Source organism: Pholcus phalangioides, unplaced genomic scaffold (assembly GCF_987345545.1).
Source record: "Pholcus phalangioides strain wild (caught in Gottingen) unplaced genomic scaffold, Ppha-v1.0 ptg000031l_1, whole genome shotgun sequence".
NCBI classification, from domain to species: Eukaryota; Metazoa; Arthropoda; class Arachnida; order Araneae; family Pholcidae; genus Pholcus; species Pholcus phalangioides.
Window position 1 is genome coordinate 11,020,774 of NW_028301621.1, and position 16,906 is coordinate 11,037,679.

General features: G+C 41.7%; 1 protein-coding gene across 6 annotated transcripts in view; it reads left to right on the plus strand.

Moving 5' to 3' along the window:
* Nucleotides 1-16,906, plus strand: part of LOC149067401 (teneurin-m-like) — a 304,834-nt gene that overhangs the window by 255,872 nt on the left and 32,056 nt on the right. The gene's annotated exons all lie outside the window — the stretch shown is intronic.

The following is a 16,906-nucleotide window of genomic DNA, read 5'->3' on the forward strand; positions in this document are numbered from 1 at the left end:
CGTTGAATTTGGGACGTATGGTTATGCAAAGGTTCAGAGACGACGCGGCAAGGTGAAGAGACAGAGGATAACGCGAAGATAAATTCAAGAAGGGAAATTCAGTTACATCTACGGGGAATCTAACCTCCGTCTCCTCGTAAACCGGGTGGTTGTGCTAGACCACTACGCTACGAAAGCAACGAACATCGTTCCTTAGAGCACGAATGAATGGAATCTGCATATGAAGCGCCATCTGGTGGAAAATGCCAGTTTTTATGAGTTGTTAGCTGAGTTAGATCTGGCCTAGTTATGTATGGCCCTGCGAGTTCAGCATATATATATCATCTATGGAAAGATGTTCGTTTCTTCTGTAGCGTTGTGGTCTAGTGCACTCTCCTGGATTGTGAGGGGATGTGGGTCCGATTCCCTGCAGGGACAGTTGAATATTATTTTTTGAAATCATTAACACATCACCTTTTCTATGAATAGTCGAGAGTGGCATCATCTTACCCAGATCTGACTATCATGAGAACATCTCTGCACTTGAGAGCCCGGGTAGGCCAGGTCCATGCGTTAAGCCAGCATTGGTTCCTAAGATTTCAAAAGTGTCAGTTAACGGGTCAGTTACGCGTATCCGTTATGGACGTTTCACTGCACCGGTACACCTCACATCATTTGTCGAAGTTCCGGACGGGCAGACATTCCGACAAAAAAAACAAGAGGCATTCATCAAAAACTACAATGCGATAGTTAGGTGAGTTGGAAACAGACAAGTCGTGTGATGTGATGTGATGTGAGCCGCGGATCTTCAAAAGGTATTGTTCTTCACGTTTTCGCAGCTCAAGGACTGGTGTGGTTGACTTTTACTTCACTTCAGCCTCGTCGTCGGAAAATATTCGTCGCCGTGGGTTGCTGTGAGGGGTGAGTCTTCTGATTATGCCGATTTCATTTTTGTTGGGCAGTCAGTGCGCTTGAAAATGGGAAGTAAGAGTATGTCGAAACTGTGTTTTTTGCATGGGATTTCTTTTGCCAGCCATCGTGCGGCATGGGACAAGGTATCTAATGCTTATATTTCATTACTTGAATATGATATGAACGCACGTAGTGACGACGACGAGGCCCCTAACGAAACTAATGTTAGACACGACCTAATAGTCGCCATACTAAAAACTCTCGACATGCATTCGTCCCGTACGAGACATGCAGAGATTAAATCGTCTTCAAGAGGCGCGTGCAGTGGTAACAATTCTTTCTGTGAACTTATTGAACTGGGCTTTAGGCTCGTAAACTGTGAAGTTGATTATGACAAGTACGAAATTGAGGATGCTATGATATGGAAACTCGGTGAAGTGCTCGATGCCGAGGCATCATCTTGTGGTATATTTCGCAAAAACAGCCCTTCTCCCCGTCAATCATCTGATGACGATGCAAATAGCGTCAATGGAAAGGGAGGTCAGAAGAAAAAGAGAAATAAGAAGAAAAAGAAGAGAGATAATGGCCCGAAGGACATTATTTGTGAGCCCATTATTGTAGAAAGGTGTGAGGTGCCCCAGGGTACCCTGTGTAATAATGGTTCAAACGAATCCCCACTTGTTAGTGCCTACGCTGTGGCCAGCGCATTAAAGGTCGATTTGGCCAATGCTGTAACAGCAAGTAATGACGTAGTCGCTCCAGCCAATGGGCAAACAGCTACTTGTGACGTCATTGCTACAGTCAATCAGGACTCAACCAGCAATAAGACGCGCAGGAGCGATGTCACTAAAGCTATACCATCAACAAGTACCGTAGGAAATGCGGGAAATACAGGACAAAATATCGGAAACTCTGGAAATAATTCAAAAAATGAAGAAATTGATGATCCAGACCCTGATAATCCTAATCAATGGAGAGAAGTCTCTCATAAGAAAGTTCGCATTCCCCCATTGACTCTTACCAAGTATGGGAACTGGATGGAATTGCTGCAAAAAATTAAAAGCACCTGCCAAGAGACTTTTTCGGCAAAAACAGCCGGTAAAAATATGATGTTGTTTTTGAACTGTGAAAATGACCACCGTGCGATTACAAAAATGTTCGATGCGAATAACATAAAGTATAGCACATACATGCTCCATTCAGATAAGACAATAAAAGTGGTTATCAAGGACTTAGAAAGAAATACCCCCTGTGAAGTGATCAAAGAGTCGCTGGAAGCCGAGGGCTTCGAAATCATAAATGTTGCTCAGTTAAAAAGCCATAGAGGACAGGGCCCTGACAGAATAGTAATACCAATTCCGATTTGGCTAGTGGAAATGCCCCGAAAAAATCGGAGTAAGGAAATTTATAAGTTGACTTCTTTGAACTACATCAGAATTCGAGTTGAGATGTATAGAAAACGTCAGGGTGTGGTCCAGTGTTTCAATTGTCAGGCCTGGCGACATACATCGAAGTCATGTCATAATGATCCACGCTGTGTCAAGTGTCCAGGGGAACATCACTCCTCTGAATGCAGTCTGAAGCGGGGTGAGCAAGACCCGATATGCACCAACTGTGGAGGAAAACACAGTGCAAATTACAGAGGCTGTTTATCGTGCCCCACTATCAAAGGCAGAATGGCCAGAAATGAAAACACGACAAGACGTCCAGATATACCAAAAAACAGACCAAATATTGGTATGCATAATCGTGAAAATGATAGACAATCCGACAAGTTGAGACCAAGTCACAAATCTCAATATAAATCTCAAGATGACCATGATGATGACTGCTCAAGCGTCAGTTCAGCTAGAGGCTGGCCCAAAGGAAGGAAGGGAAGGTTCAACGAACCTAAAAGGACTTCTTCTGTACCAACGGCCGAGGCAGTGCCAACTCATGATGACGAGAGTGTCGTGGTCCAGCGGGGTACCGACGAGATGGTGCCTTTTGCCAAAATACTGAGGTCCCCTCCTCGACGAAGTGAATCACCGGCAACAGCTGTTAGAGACGTGCGGGTCTCCAAAGCAGCTTCCAATAGCAGTAAAGTAAACTGCAATGTGGTGAAACCAACAGCTTCGAATCAACGATCTGACATGTGTGGTGGCAACCGTGTGGAAAAAGAACCCACGAAAATAGCAAATAACGATATCAATATGAACTCTAATAGCATAATTTTCCCGATTCAACAACTAATATCTATTACGAAGGACTGCTTTCTGAAAATCCTCAGAGCTACTTCAAACGAGGAGAAAATAGAAATCTTCTTCAACTGTTTTCTAACTACAGCTGAACACTTATTTGCTTCAACACTCACAAATGTCTAGTACACCAAATGTTGTGTTGCATAACATGAAGATCATGGCTTGGAATGCCCAAAGCTTGGTCTCTAGCATGACTGAGTTCAGGGACATCCTTGACACTGAGGGTGTTCACTTGGCACTGGTGGGGGAAACTTGGCTTCGTCCTTATCACACTGCCAAAGTAGCAAATTATGACTGTATCAGACAGGATAGAAGCTTTGGTCCAGGAGGAGGAGTAGCTATATATGTAAAGCGACACATTAATTATGATATTATTCAGCTACCTCCCTCGACACAATGTGAGGTAATAGCAATAGAGATCTACGTAAACAATCAAAAAATTAGGATAGGAGTGTGCTATAAACCTCCGAGAAATACTATAGACATTCCACTTTTTAACGAATTTTTCAATTGTCAGTACCCAGTGATAATGTGTGGCGACATGAATGCTAAATCCTTTCTGTGGAACTCGTACTCTACAAACACCCAAGGCAGGGTGCTCGAAAATTTTTGTATCAGAAAGAGCATTCAACCTTATGCACCATACACTCCAACTCATTTTCCTGACCAGGCTGGCCAGTCACCAGATATTCTTGACATAGCGCTTGCTAAGAACCTTACATTTACTATGTCGGTTCACGTTCAACCTGTCACGGATTCTGATCACAACCCTATATTTCTGGTAGCGGATTTCAATATTCCTTTTATATGTAAACCAAAGAAAATAGTGATATGGCCATTATTTAAGCGAAAGCTGGCCAGAATCACCTTGCCTTCCTTCACGGGTGGCAATATTGATCAAATTGAATCTGACTTATTGTTTCTCACAGAAACCATCACTAACACTGCTAAGGAATCCACCCGAGATGCTCCCACTAATAATCCACTGGGTATTCCCCGCTGGATTAAGGAACGCATCAAATTAAAAAACAAATTTAGGAGGAAATGGCAAAGAACGTTAAATCCGTACTACCAAGATAGATACAGATCTATAAAAAGAGAAGTATCCAGAGAAATCAAAGAATTTATGAGTGAGCGTTACTTCAGCTTTTTACGTGAGGCAAATTGTGCTGATGGCACGTTATACAAAGTGTATAAAACATGTAAGCCCACTTATTCGAGGATTCCTCCGATTGTCGGCACAAGCGGAACAGTATATAGTGACAGTGATAAAGCGGAAATATTTGCTGACACATATGAGAGACAGTTCTCTCCATGTGATAACACTCCTCCTCAGCTTATTGCTAGTGTTGACAGAGAAGTTCAAGTATTCTTTAGGGATATTCCCCCAGAACAACCCTCTGCTTTATTTCCTACGAACACTGAAGAAGTAACAAACATTATCAAAAACCTCAAAAAGAAAAAAGCACCTGGTCAGGACACCATCACCAACAACACTATCAAGAATCTCCCCGAAAATATGGTTCGCCAGCTGGTCAACATATTCAACGAATTACTTCGTACAAACCACTTTCCGGCAGAATGGAAACTCGCTAAAGTTAAGGTCATCCCCAAAGCTGGACATGACCTACACTACCCACAGAATTGGCGCCCAATCTCACTTCTCAGTTCATTAGGGAAACTTTTTGAGAGAGTGGTAGCCATCAGACTACACAAATTTGTAGAGGACAATAACATCATCGGTCCAGAGCAGCACGGTTTCCGCAGCAAGCACTCGACCACCACTCAATTATTGCGGTTCGTAGAACGAATTCAAGAAGCCAAAATTTATAAAGACACTGCAGCAGTAGCCTTTTTCGATTTAAAGAAATCTTTTGATAAAGTTTGGCACAATGGGCTGCTGTTTAAGATGATTCGCATGGGAATGCCGTATAACATCATAAAATTTGTGAGCAATTATCTCGACTCGCGCTCCTTCCGAGTACAGATAAATGACTCAATATCTAATTCTAGACAGATTCGTTCATCAATAGCTCAGGGAAGTGTGTTAGGTCCTATCCTACACAATTTTCATATGAATGACTTCCCAGTTGCCCCTAAGGGTTTCACCGCTCTTTATGCCGACGATAGTGCCCTTTGTTGCACAGATAGGGACCCTGGCAAGGCCCTTTCAAACTTGCAAGAAATGGTAAGATTGGTCGAGCGCTGGTGTGTGCGAACCCGTGTTGAACTGAATGCAGATAAAACCAAATTCATGTGGTTCACTAACAAGTCCTCATTACCACAACAAGCACACATAGAGGTACAAGGAGTTATAATCAACCCAGTCATTCACAATAAATATTTGGGGGTGATAATGGACAAGAGATTCAGTTTCTCCCGGCAGTGTGTTGATACCATCCGTAGGGCGACCGTGGCCTCGGTCATGCTCAACAGACTAAGCCACAGGCACTCAAGTCTTTCAATTCGAAATAAAATTATTCTGTATAAGATGGCAATTAGACCGATTCTTCTGTATGCTGCGCCTGTCTGGTTGTTCTCGAAGAAAATGAATATCATCGCTCTGGAGAGATTTCAGAACAAGACTCTGAGGAGATACACCGGACTACCTTGGTACGTTAGAAACGTTAATATCAGACGTGATTCCGGAGTGGCTGATGTAACGTCATATGCAAAGAAACTGGCAAAGAACTTATTTGATAAATTGAACGATTCTGAATTTCCACACCTTGCGGAGATTTCATCATACGACAGTAGACACAAAGCACGATTAAAAAGACCAAAAAATTTTCTACACATGCCTCGACCTGTGTTGCCAGGTCTATGAACATTTGAAAACTTTTGAAAGAAAAAAAAAAAAAAAAAAAAAAAACACCCCTTGGGTCTCAGGTGAACCTACGTCTTCACTCACCTTATTAGAATCTAACTATCATTGCAAAGCGCACTACTGCACAGGAATTGGCAGAGTCATGATGAAGGGGGTTTGATGGATTATAACTATCCATTGGAACCCCGTTTCACCAATTACGGTTTTCGGTTTTCGGTACACCTCACATACACCTCGTAAACAACTGAAGAATTTCCAACGAATCTATGCATGCCAGATTCTACTGTGGGTGTTTATACTATATGCGAGACTCAAATTGATGCCAGCTGTCTTCTTTATTGGAAGTGAAAGTAACAGATGTTGGAATTTTCGTGTTGAGATACGCATGGGTCTCCACTACCAGCAGCAGGGCCCCTGGGCTGGGATCTTTGATAGACTCCCAGTTCCGACTTTTCACTTACCACTCCATAGGAAACTCGGGGCTGGAACCCTGCCAGCCCCTTCCTTTGAGGGGGTCATGGATATAAGTATCTTGTTAAAAATCTCCGCCTGCTATCTGTGGAGAGATTTATTTAAAATGAAGCGGCTCGTATCCGAGTTGATACCAGTGGCGCCATCGATTTCTCGTTGAGGAAAATAAAGGTAGAAAGAGCTGCATGGGAAAATGTTTCGTCTTTCAGGAACGAAGATCATTCAAACGAAAATAAACCTGTTATTCTGAGTGGAGATAATTAAAAAAAAAAATGGGGAACCCCATCTGAATTTACGGTGGTGGCGCCATCTCGATTTAAATTATGGAGATACAAAGGAACGGCAAACGTTAAAAGGGAACCAGTGTTGTCTTCCAGGTTTCGCGGTCATTTCGTGGTTTATTCATCGGTCAGATGGGGGATCAAATGAGGAATATATTCATTTTATTCAATTAAATTATTCCTAAATCCAGATTGGACAAATATAGAGTCGAAACACATCAATTCAAAAAATATATATATATTCCATATAATAACGGGGGGGGGGGGGGAAAGAATCCATTAAATCCTAAATTATTTTTGATATTTATTCCCTTATATCCCTGACATAAACTTCCGAAACAGCAAAGACGGATAACCCTTAACAACTTACGCTGGTTTGGCACCAACTAATGTTATTTAAATTAGCCGGAAGAAGAAGAACAGGATCCTTTCCTCTCGTTCTTTTTCCCAAGGAGATGCAGGAGAAGAAAAAAAACTCTTCTAAGGTGAGAGTCTTGGAGAGGTAATTGCTAAAATTATCGTGGCTTGAACCTCTCCATCCCGTTTTTCCCGTAAAAAAGAGAATCTTACAACCTTCTGCTGTTCTTCTAATGGTTTTATCTGAAGAGATAGTAAAAAAAAAAAACCTCATTCTTTGAGAAGTCATTAGCAAGAAGGATGAGAGAAAACTCTTTTCTTATCCCTTCCCCTCCTTTTTACTTATTATTTTTACTTCTCCTACTTATCTAATGTCTCATCACGCGAAATTTCATATTAGACGAAAACCAACCCTAAAAACGTATATTTCTAGCTTCTTTTTTTGAAGAAAGAAGTCGAAAAGAGAAGAATAAAATCTTAACTTTATAATCATGAAAATGATACCAAACAATGGACTGGAAATGCTACTAATGAGGCGACACGTGGAATTTAATGTCGTTTTTCTTATAGGAGGATTGTTTAAAAGACGGGAAAATGTCTACTTCTCATTATGAGATGGAAATATTTTTTATTATGTCTTATATTTTAAATTTTTTCGGAGAAATTTTTGTGGGTAATTAATCGGATGCACGAGGTGTACAGCTTTTCCAGATTCGGTTTTGAAATTTGAGCTACGCTTTTGTAGTGGGTTTTGGATGACTCTGGTAAGGGAAATAGAGAGGAAATTTTCTCTTATAATTATTTATGAAAATACAGGGTGGGCAAAAAAAAAAAAGTCCATAGAAACTTTAAAAATTCATAAAAACCGGAAAAATGACCGAAATAAAAAACGGTTTGTAGGGTGTATGAGTAGTGTCCAGAATAGAAACTGCTCATAAGTTCGGGAGTGGCTATGTGGGATTTGGTTGAATGTTTTTCCGTGGTAAAACCACTTTATTCTCAAATGGCTAGTCTTGGAATCCACAGATTAAAAGCCAAATCCTTACGTCTTCTAGCCTAATCTCAATCCAAACTCACTCCTGTGGAAAAAAAAAAACGTTCTTGTGTGTATGTGGCTTTTGTACATATTTAACTGCGAAATTCAAATAAAAACATGAAAACTTTTCCAGTTCAAGACAAATCTCGACAAGAAAAAAACCGCATAAATGGATAGTGAAAAACATATCCATCCAATCCGTGCACGCGGATCTAACATAGACATCTAGAACACGTGACACACCAATTGACTTTGAAAAATGGCGGTGAAGTCACACAGGAAATATTACACCGCGTCTATATCACCGAGAAATTTAAAAAAGAAAAGAAAAAAGAAAACATTTCTGTGTAGAAAACAGTGATGGGGACGTTCGTGGAAGTCGGAAGATGGCGGAGAGAAAAAAAAAACGTAACAAATACATATATACTCATAAAACAAGGGAGGGACCCACGCTCCGTGCCCATAGTCCCCTGGAACACATATATTTATAAAGGACATGGGAGCAAGAAGGAAAAAGCGTATAAATCCCCCTTGGGTAACATTTTCCAGAAACACATTCCTAATGCTTCTTTTTCCTCTTCCCGTAGAAGTTCTTTTCCGTGCTCAGCCATCCCCATTGCCTCTCATCTGGACTGTCAGGCACGTCCAAAAATCTTTCCTCGGCTATCAAAAACAGATACCATCTTCTTCGGTCCCTTCTTTACCCATCCCAGCAATCCTATGGATGATACCAGTGCTGGTGGGGAGGAGAAGAGATTGCTAGGACAGAGACCACACACACGCACACTTAAAGATTTGGCATCCCACCACCCTCGAATTTCCAAGGAATTGGTTGTTGTTTTTTCTCTCCTACCTTTTCTGAGATTGAAGCTTGACACCCCCCAAACTAACGTGGGAAGGAAATACTGGTTGGTATCCACCATCAAAAAATAAAAAAAAGGTCTAATCCCGTTCCATTGACGAATGGACGTGACGTAATGGCATCATCCTCTGGCATTAAGACTCTGTTTTTATCTTGTTATTAGGGTGTGTGTGTATGTTGGTTCGATCTGGAAATATCTGAGATATGAAGATGGAATTGTGGGGGTTACGGGAGTGCGTTCTTCCTGCTCAAAAAAATTCTGATGAATCATCAAAAAATCCAGAAATTACTATCATTTTTTTAAGAATTATAAGGTGGGATGTGAGTAAGAAACGCCAAGTCAACAGATTTTCCTTTCTCTTCTATTTAACACTGCCAGGCTGTCATTTTGACCGCAGTTGGAAATTTCGTTCTTTAATCCCGATTTTTAAATACGCTACGAATGCATTTTTCAGGAAACAAAATGTTTTTTTCTCTTCTGGAAACAGAGTATGGAATCGCCCATGCTTCGTTACATTTCAGGCGTAAGCAAATATACAGGGTGTATCGAAAAAAAGATGGATTAATTTTTCTGAAAGGCGGTGGAATGCATTCAAATAATCTAAGGTCTTTACATGTATGTAACGCAACTATTTTGACATCATTATACAGTTTTTTTAAATAACGCTGATCATCGCGTATTCCCAAGAGATCTTTACGATCTGTCCAGGGAATTTGCTAGTGTGTTAGTAGATATCCTTGCCCGAACCGGGATTCGAACTCGGACCTACGGTTAGAAGCTAGCTCCCTAACCACTGGACTGAGATTATATGAGAAATGATAAAAATTATAAACACCTCACACAGTTCTTTCTGCTAGTAAACTGAGTATTACCTTCAACCGTAACATCTATTGACTGCTCCAGCTGTGTTGGGGCGGGGCATAAGCGGCGGAACCCTAAGGATTTAGGTCACTTGATCCCCCCAAGAATTTTTTGTGAAGGGTGTCCTCAATAATTCATAAACATACAAAGCAATGCATCCAGTCCTTATGGCACTTCACTTAACATAAAAATGTATTAGCATTTACAGCAGTATCATGCATTTTTGCAATAACGGTCAAAAAGACCACACCGGTAGTTTTGGTGTTCCCTCAAAGAAGACATTCGGCTTTTTTGCATCCCTTGAAGAAGAAATTAACTTTCTAATTCGAAGCTGGAATAAATCATTCATCATTCCCTCAGCAAACCAGGCCTTCGAACACGCCATTGGGATTCTGCATATGCCCCAGAGAAGTAATCCAGCTTTTATATACGGCCGTCGAAGACGAAATTCACTTTCATACGGTCCTAGAGGAGATATTCATCCTGTTCACCGATGTTCTTCGAACGTAGCATCCTATTTCGTTTCTTCTTATTTTGGCGTAGAATCTTCCTGGTTGACTCGCATGGTGATTGGATGTGGGGCATAGAAATTGCCAATTCTGAGCCCGGTCATTTCTTTTCCGCACAAGGATTATACAGGGAACTTTTTTCCCCTGAATATTATGAGGGACTTGCTGGCGTCATGGCAGCGTGCGGAGGCCTATCTCTAGGAGGTGCTGCTTTTACGCGGCTGTCCAAGGATTCCAGGAATTTTCAAGGAATCGCGGTTGTTTTTCCCTCCTACCTTCTCTCAGATTGAAGCTTGACTAACCCAAACCAACGTGGGAAGAAAATTCCGGTTGTATCCGACATCATGATTTGATTCTGACCAAATAAATATTGTCTGATCCCGTTCCATCGACGAATGGACGTGACGTGATGGGATCGTCCTCTGGCATCAAGACACCCAGCTCTGTTCTTTTTTTCCTGTTATGAGTATGTGTGTGTAGGTTTGTTCGGTCTGGAAATCGCTGAGATATGAAGAGAGAATTGAGGTTAGGAGTATGTTTTTCCTGCTCAAAAAGTGCTGATGAATCATCAAAAAAGACAAATTAATTTTCTTAAAGATTAGTAGGCGGTGGAGCCGCGAAAAAATATATCTGGAACAACAGGAAGTTTGAAATGAGGATTCGGTGCGGAATAGCGAAAAAGATGGATGGGTGTGTTCCTTTGCAAGGGCTGGTGGTTTGGGTTTCCTCTTTTGTCGCGCCGCAGTGCCGTGTTTTGCACTTGAGATTTAATTAGATCTGTGGATGTTAGATTGTAACTGATCCTGGCAGACGTGTGCTGCTGACAGTCTCTCCGTCCTTGTTGAGATCGGGCTGAATCTTGGATCTTCAACACGTGTTTGTTCGTTTAAGATGACTGAATGAGACGTGTGTTACTGATTAGAGCAGGGATACTCTAACTTCTCCGACATTTACGGCACTCAACCGTCAGGAACTATCAAGTATCTCACAGTATGCGATTCACAGAAAATGTGGTCACCCTGACTTGTCAGAACAAGCTGGTTGGGAACCACAACTCAATTACTATATCACTTTTTTTTCAAAATATAATTTTTACTTTTTTCTTTTAATGTTCTCATGGTATATAATGGTATCATAGCACGCTGTGTTTAAGAATTCTGAATTAGGGATTTTTCCATTTGATTGATGTCGTGCATAGTAGGCGTATGTGCATGGGGGAGGGGGGGGGTGCATGAACTACAGCCTGTTAAGCAATTTGAAACACACATGTTCGAGGGATTTTAACATATTTTTTATTTTATTTCTAATTGACCCTCGGAAGAGAAATTCAGCTTCTAAGCGGCCTTTGGTGAAGAAATTCATCTTATATATATACATCCTTTGAATAATTTAACCTTGAACGCGAAGTTGGAATGAATTATTATGCCTTCTTACTGCCCTGGAAAACCTCAAAATTTATTATGCGTTCTAGAAGAAGAAATTCAGCTTGCATATACTGTCGTCGGAAAGAAATTCGGCTTTCGTACAGTTTTCGAAGGAGAAATTTAACATTTATACACCCCTTCACGAACAAATTGCTCTCTAAAACGAAGCTGAAATATATTATCATTCCTTCAAAGTGTCTAAAGTTAGAAGAGTGTTCCTGGAGCCACTTTGTAGAAATTCTGGACGTGTGGGGTGTCGCATTATCCTGCTGAAATTGTCCAAGTCCGTCGGAATGCACAATGGGCATGAATGAGTGCAGGTGATCAGACAGGATGCTTACGTACACGTCACCTGTCAGAGCCGTATCTAGACGTATCAGGGGTCCCATATTACGCCAACTGCACACGCCCCATACCATCACAGAGCCTCCACCAGCTTGAACAGTCCCCTGTTGACATGTAGGGTCCATGGATTCATGAGGTTGTCTCCATACCCGTACACGTCCATCAGCTCGAAGCAATTGGAACCGAGACTCGTCAGACCAGGCATCGTGTTTCCAGTCCTCAACAGTCCAATGTCGGTGTTGTCGGGCCCAGGCGAGGCGTAAAGCTTTGTGTCGTGCAGTCATTAAGGGTACTCGAGTGGGCCTTTGGTTCCGAAAGCCCATATCGATGATGTTTCGTTGAATGATTCGCACGCTGAAACTTGTTGATGGCCCAGCATTGAAATCTGCAGCAATTTGCGGAAGGGTTGCACGTCTGTCACGTTTAATGATTCTCGTCAGTCCCGTTCTTGCATGATCTTTTTCCGGCCGCAGCGATGTCGTAGATTTAATTTTTTACCGGATTCCCGATATTCACGGTACACTCGTGAAATGGTCGTACGTGAAAATCCAAATTTCATCGCTACTTCGGAGATGGTATATCCCATCTCTCGCGCGCCGACTATAACACCCCGTTCAAACTCACTTAAATCTCGATAACCTGCCATTGTAGCAGAAGTAACCGATCTAACAACTATGCCAGAGACTTGTTGTGTTATATAGGCTTGCCGACCGCAGCGCCGTACTCTGATTGGTTCCATATCTCTTTATTTTCATGCGCATGCCTGTACCAGTTTTTTTGGCTCTTCAGTTTATATAATGTAATAATATAGCCTGTTTTCTTCTTTTATATTAGGCACCTTCAGAGGTAACATTCACAAATCACATGCAATGAGACTAAAAAAAAATCACCAAAGCCTAGCTTGGACATTTTGGGGGCGTATATTGGTTTTGAAGCCCCCCTATCCCATGATTAGGTACAAAAATATCTGGGCAGTAAGCAACCGTGTCACTTAAATTTTCAGCCCTCTCGAAGGGACATTGTGCAAATGCAGAATCGGTCTGTGTAAATGATTACAATACCGGCGTTTCAAATTTTTTGAAATCTGAATAATTTCTTAGAATCGAAATAATTCCAATATAAGAACGAAAAAAAAATTCAACTTTGGGATTCTTTTTTGTCTTTCTAAGAATAAGAAAGAGAATTTCTTTTCCACGCATGAGAAGAAAGTCATGACTAAAAAGAATTTTTCTTATTTTTCTGAAAAAAATGTTGTTTTCTTCTTGAAATCCTTATTTATTTCTTCTGAAAATAAATAGAAATTCTTCCAAAAAATGTTTCGATTCCCTCTTTTTTTCCCCCAAAAAAATAAGTTTAAAATTTTCATGAACTTATTTTCAGGAGAAAAAAGGAAAAAAAATATATATATATATTTTTTTTAAACTTTTGAAAGAAAAAAGTTTGTTTTTCTTTCGCGCCCCTAAAAATTTCATTTCATTTTTTTTTCCCTTTTTAATATTTTTGTAAATCCCTTAAGGGAAAAAGAGGGTCACAGGCGCGTGAAAATTCCCTAATGCTATTTGCGCCCTCTAGTATAATATCGGGTATAAAAATATGCTTTTAAAGTATATTCAGAATATTCTTTTTCTTTTCTAATGGAATCCTAAAAATAACACGTATTTGTAATATTTATGGGATGTTTACCGGATAGGACTTTTTAGGGGAAGAAATCCTATTGAGGATCATACCTGTTCTGTTCTCCGACTTTTAGGATTCGGATCGTTTTGGAGGATTTTGTGAGAATATAGATAATTTTTTTGAAGATTTTTTTCACTTAATAGCGGTGAATCCGAGTAAAAAGGCCGGATTAATAGTCGCGCCAAGCAAGGCCTTTCGTAAGAACCATCGGTCTCCGGGAAAGTGATTTTCTAGACCCTACTCGGCTGAAAGCAGTAAACCTAATTCACGTGCTTACGCTAGGAAATTATAGTGCCAAATTTCATTATCGCGACCTCCCCCAACGTTATGCCATCCAGGCATAGCACCCCCACAATGGGAGTAGGTGCTGACAAGGCTTTAGCCCGTGGGAGGGGAAGGGGTTCTGAACGATTCTCTCTACACGCTTACGGGTCGTTCCCATACAGGCGCATGCGTTGACACGCCGTGCTTACGAGCTGATCCGAACCAATCTGGACCCGGACGGGGAGCTCATCGCCGTATTCACGCATGATCCCACTCGGGCACCTCAAGTGCAGAGGGCCTCATAAAAAAAAAAAAGAGATCTGATTAAAATTTTCGAGTGCAATCATTTCTAGTTAGGTGGAGAGCCTCAAAACATTATTTTACCCGGGACGGGGCCTATGATGTTCTTAAGACGGCCCTGCGGGAACTACGTTATATTATGGACATAAAATTTAATTTATATTAACATTAATTCTGACAATATTGTTGGGGAGCACCAGCTCTCATGTTTCTAGTCTTAGAAAATTCTAGGGATCAACGGGGGGATAAAAACATAGTTGAGAGGAAGCCGTGATTGGTGGTTATGAAGGAGCCACATAGAGCTTTGAGGAAAGATGTTCAGATGTAAAGGAATACTTTGTGAAGTGAAATGTGTGGTAGGGAAAAGTGTGATCATATGGAAGCAGGCTCATCTTAAGCATGAAGCCCATCCAGCCATTGCCTGGGGAAGAGGGCTACTACGGTTTCGGAAAGTGACAATGCGAATAGCATACCTACATTGCTTTCAACTAAGTAACGAATCCGAGAAAATCACAATTTGTCCCTGGGCCCATGATGATGGCCCAGAGATGGTCATGTTTTGAATCGCGCTCCCCCCGCAAGAAGGGTGTTCGCTAATAATACGCAAGGAGGAGCCGGAGAAGAAATCATGCTCTAAGGGGGGCCGGCCTTAGGGAAAATGGCTTTAAAGAACCGCAGTACTATAGAACAGGACTGGCCAAATCCGAGGCGCCAGGTCACCATAGCGACAAAAAAATGTGTACTGCCGCCAAAAATTTTCTTTCTAACTTGCAGGTTTAGAGCAGCGCAAAATGTTTGGAATTTATAGCAGCCTATGTGCTACCACGTAAGAGGGGGGTCACTGTGCCCCGAAAAAAGTCAAAAGAAGTATCGTTTTGGATCCTATTCACCAGGCAAAAAACATTTTGGCACCTAAAAATGTTTCTTGCTCCTTCGATTTTTTTTTGCGGTTTGTAGAGCTACGCTATAAACGCCTTAGAAAAAAGGCCCCTTCTCACATATCATTGATCAGATGTGGCCAAAAGTGGGGCTCTAATTTTTATATTGTAGTTATTTATAGTTTAGCATAAGGTTTTTTTTTGAACCGGGTCCCCTAGACTAAAGCCTTCTCGTCTTTCTGCTTGTCTGGGCCCATGTGGACGCAGGGCCGCAGATTCTCCAATTACGTGAAATTATCTCAGCCACGTGACCTTATGCAATTCTACTGAAAGATATGAATTGCAATAGAACGGGTAGAAGTCCCGTATTTTCTCCTCCATGGTGAAACATCAACGTCCGTCCCCCTCCCTTTTTTTGTTTGTAAAAACGGTATCAACTTACAAATTACTTCATGAAGTTGTGGTGAACATGCATGCGTTCATTGCAGATCAGGAAGAGAGAGGGTAGTCGAGGTCCATTTCCGTCCGGTGTATTACAAGAAATTCAAGAACCAATAGCGTTGCGTGGACTAGAGGTCGGTCTAGATTAAGGCTAGAAAAAAATAAAGAATGCCCCCCCTCCCATTTCTGTAGAAGAAATGCTTAGCGTCAGTTACTTGCGGGGGCGTGAGCTGAAAATTAAGCTTGTGTGTTTTCGCCTGGCCGGGCTTCCTGCTGGAAGCTTTTTTTTCTTTTCTTGGGTTTTGCGAGGTGTTGATAAAGCCTATTCTCCGAATGAACGGTTGACATTGCAATGTTCTCGGAGGTCAAAGGTCAGTTCTCTTTTGTTTTGTCTTGTCTTGAAGGCAGGATTATCTAAACCAGTTTTCTTAACCCTTTTTCGTTCTCGGTCCCACTTGGACACTTTACGTGGCCCCCAGGACGCCGCCCGCTCGAATCAGAAGCAGAATTATGATTTTTAACAATTTTATCACCCCCCACTTCATCTGGTCACTTCATTTTCCTGATGAGTTTTTCTTCCAAAATTTGCCGCCCATCCGAACTTGCTACCCTGCGCTATAGCCCACTCATCTACCCCCAGTGCCGTCTTAACGCATGGGCCCACCCGAGCACGGCCCTGTAATGATTGAATATTTGTATTGTTATAAGTCCGTGTTGCTGTAAACCTGTATACAGGAAAACTGGCTGCGTGAAGAGATATTGAGGTTTGGGAAAGGAAAAATCATCTCTGCCTTCACGGGGACTGTTGACCCTTGTGGGGATACTTTTTAACGGAGAGATGGGCTTGAATTCCCGAAAACCAAATTCAGCCCACCACTACTCTGCTGCCTGAGGTTCGACTCCGAATCCCCCCCCACCCTGCGATACGAGTACGTCACCATGATCACGCGTCCGCACAGCGCGGCCTTCCAGATGTTGAATAATGCCCGAATCTTACAGTAAATATCCAGTAATACGACTTGCATGTTGCATCAACTGTTCTCTACCAAAAGTCCATAGAGTTCCCCGTCCCCTGGAGGTCCTTGGAGATATTGTAGGGGGTCCGTGAGCGGGGATGAGAAAGGAATACGAACTCATTGCAATATACTGAATATTATTTTGTGAAACGGCCAATGCTATTTACCTTATTTTCACGGGGGGGGGAGTTTCGACACCATCTTATTGTGCACAAAGTGTTCGTC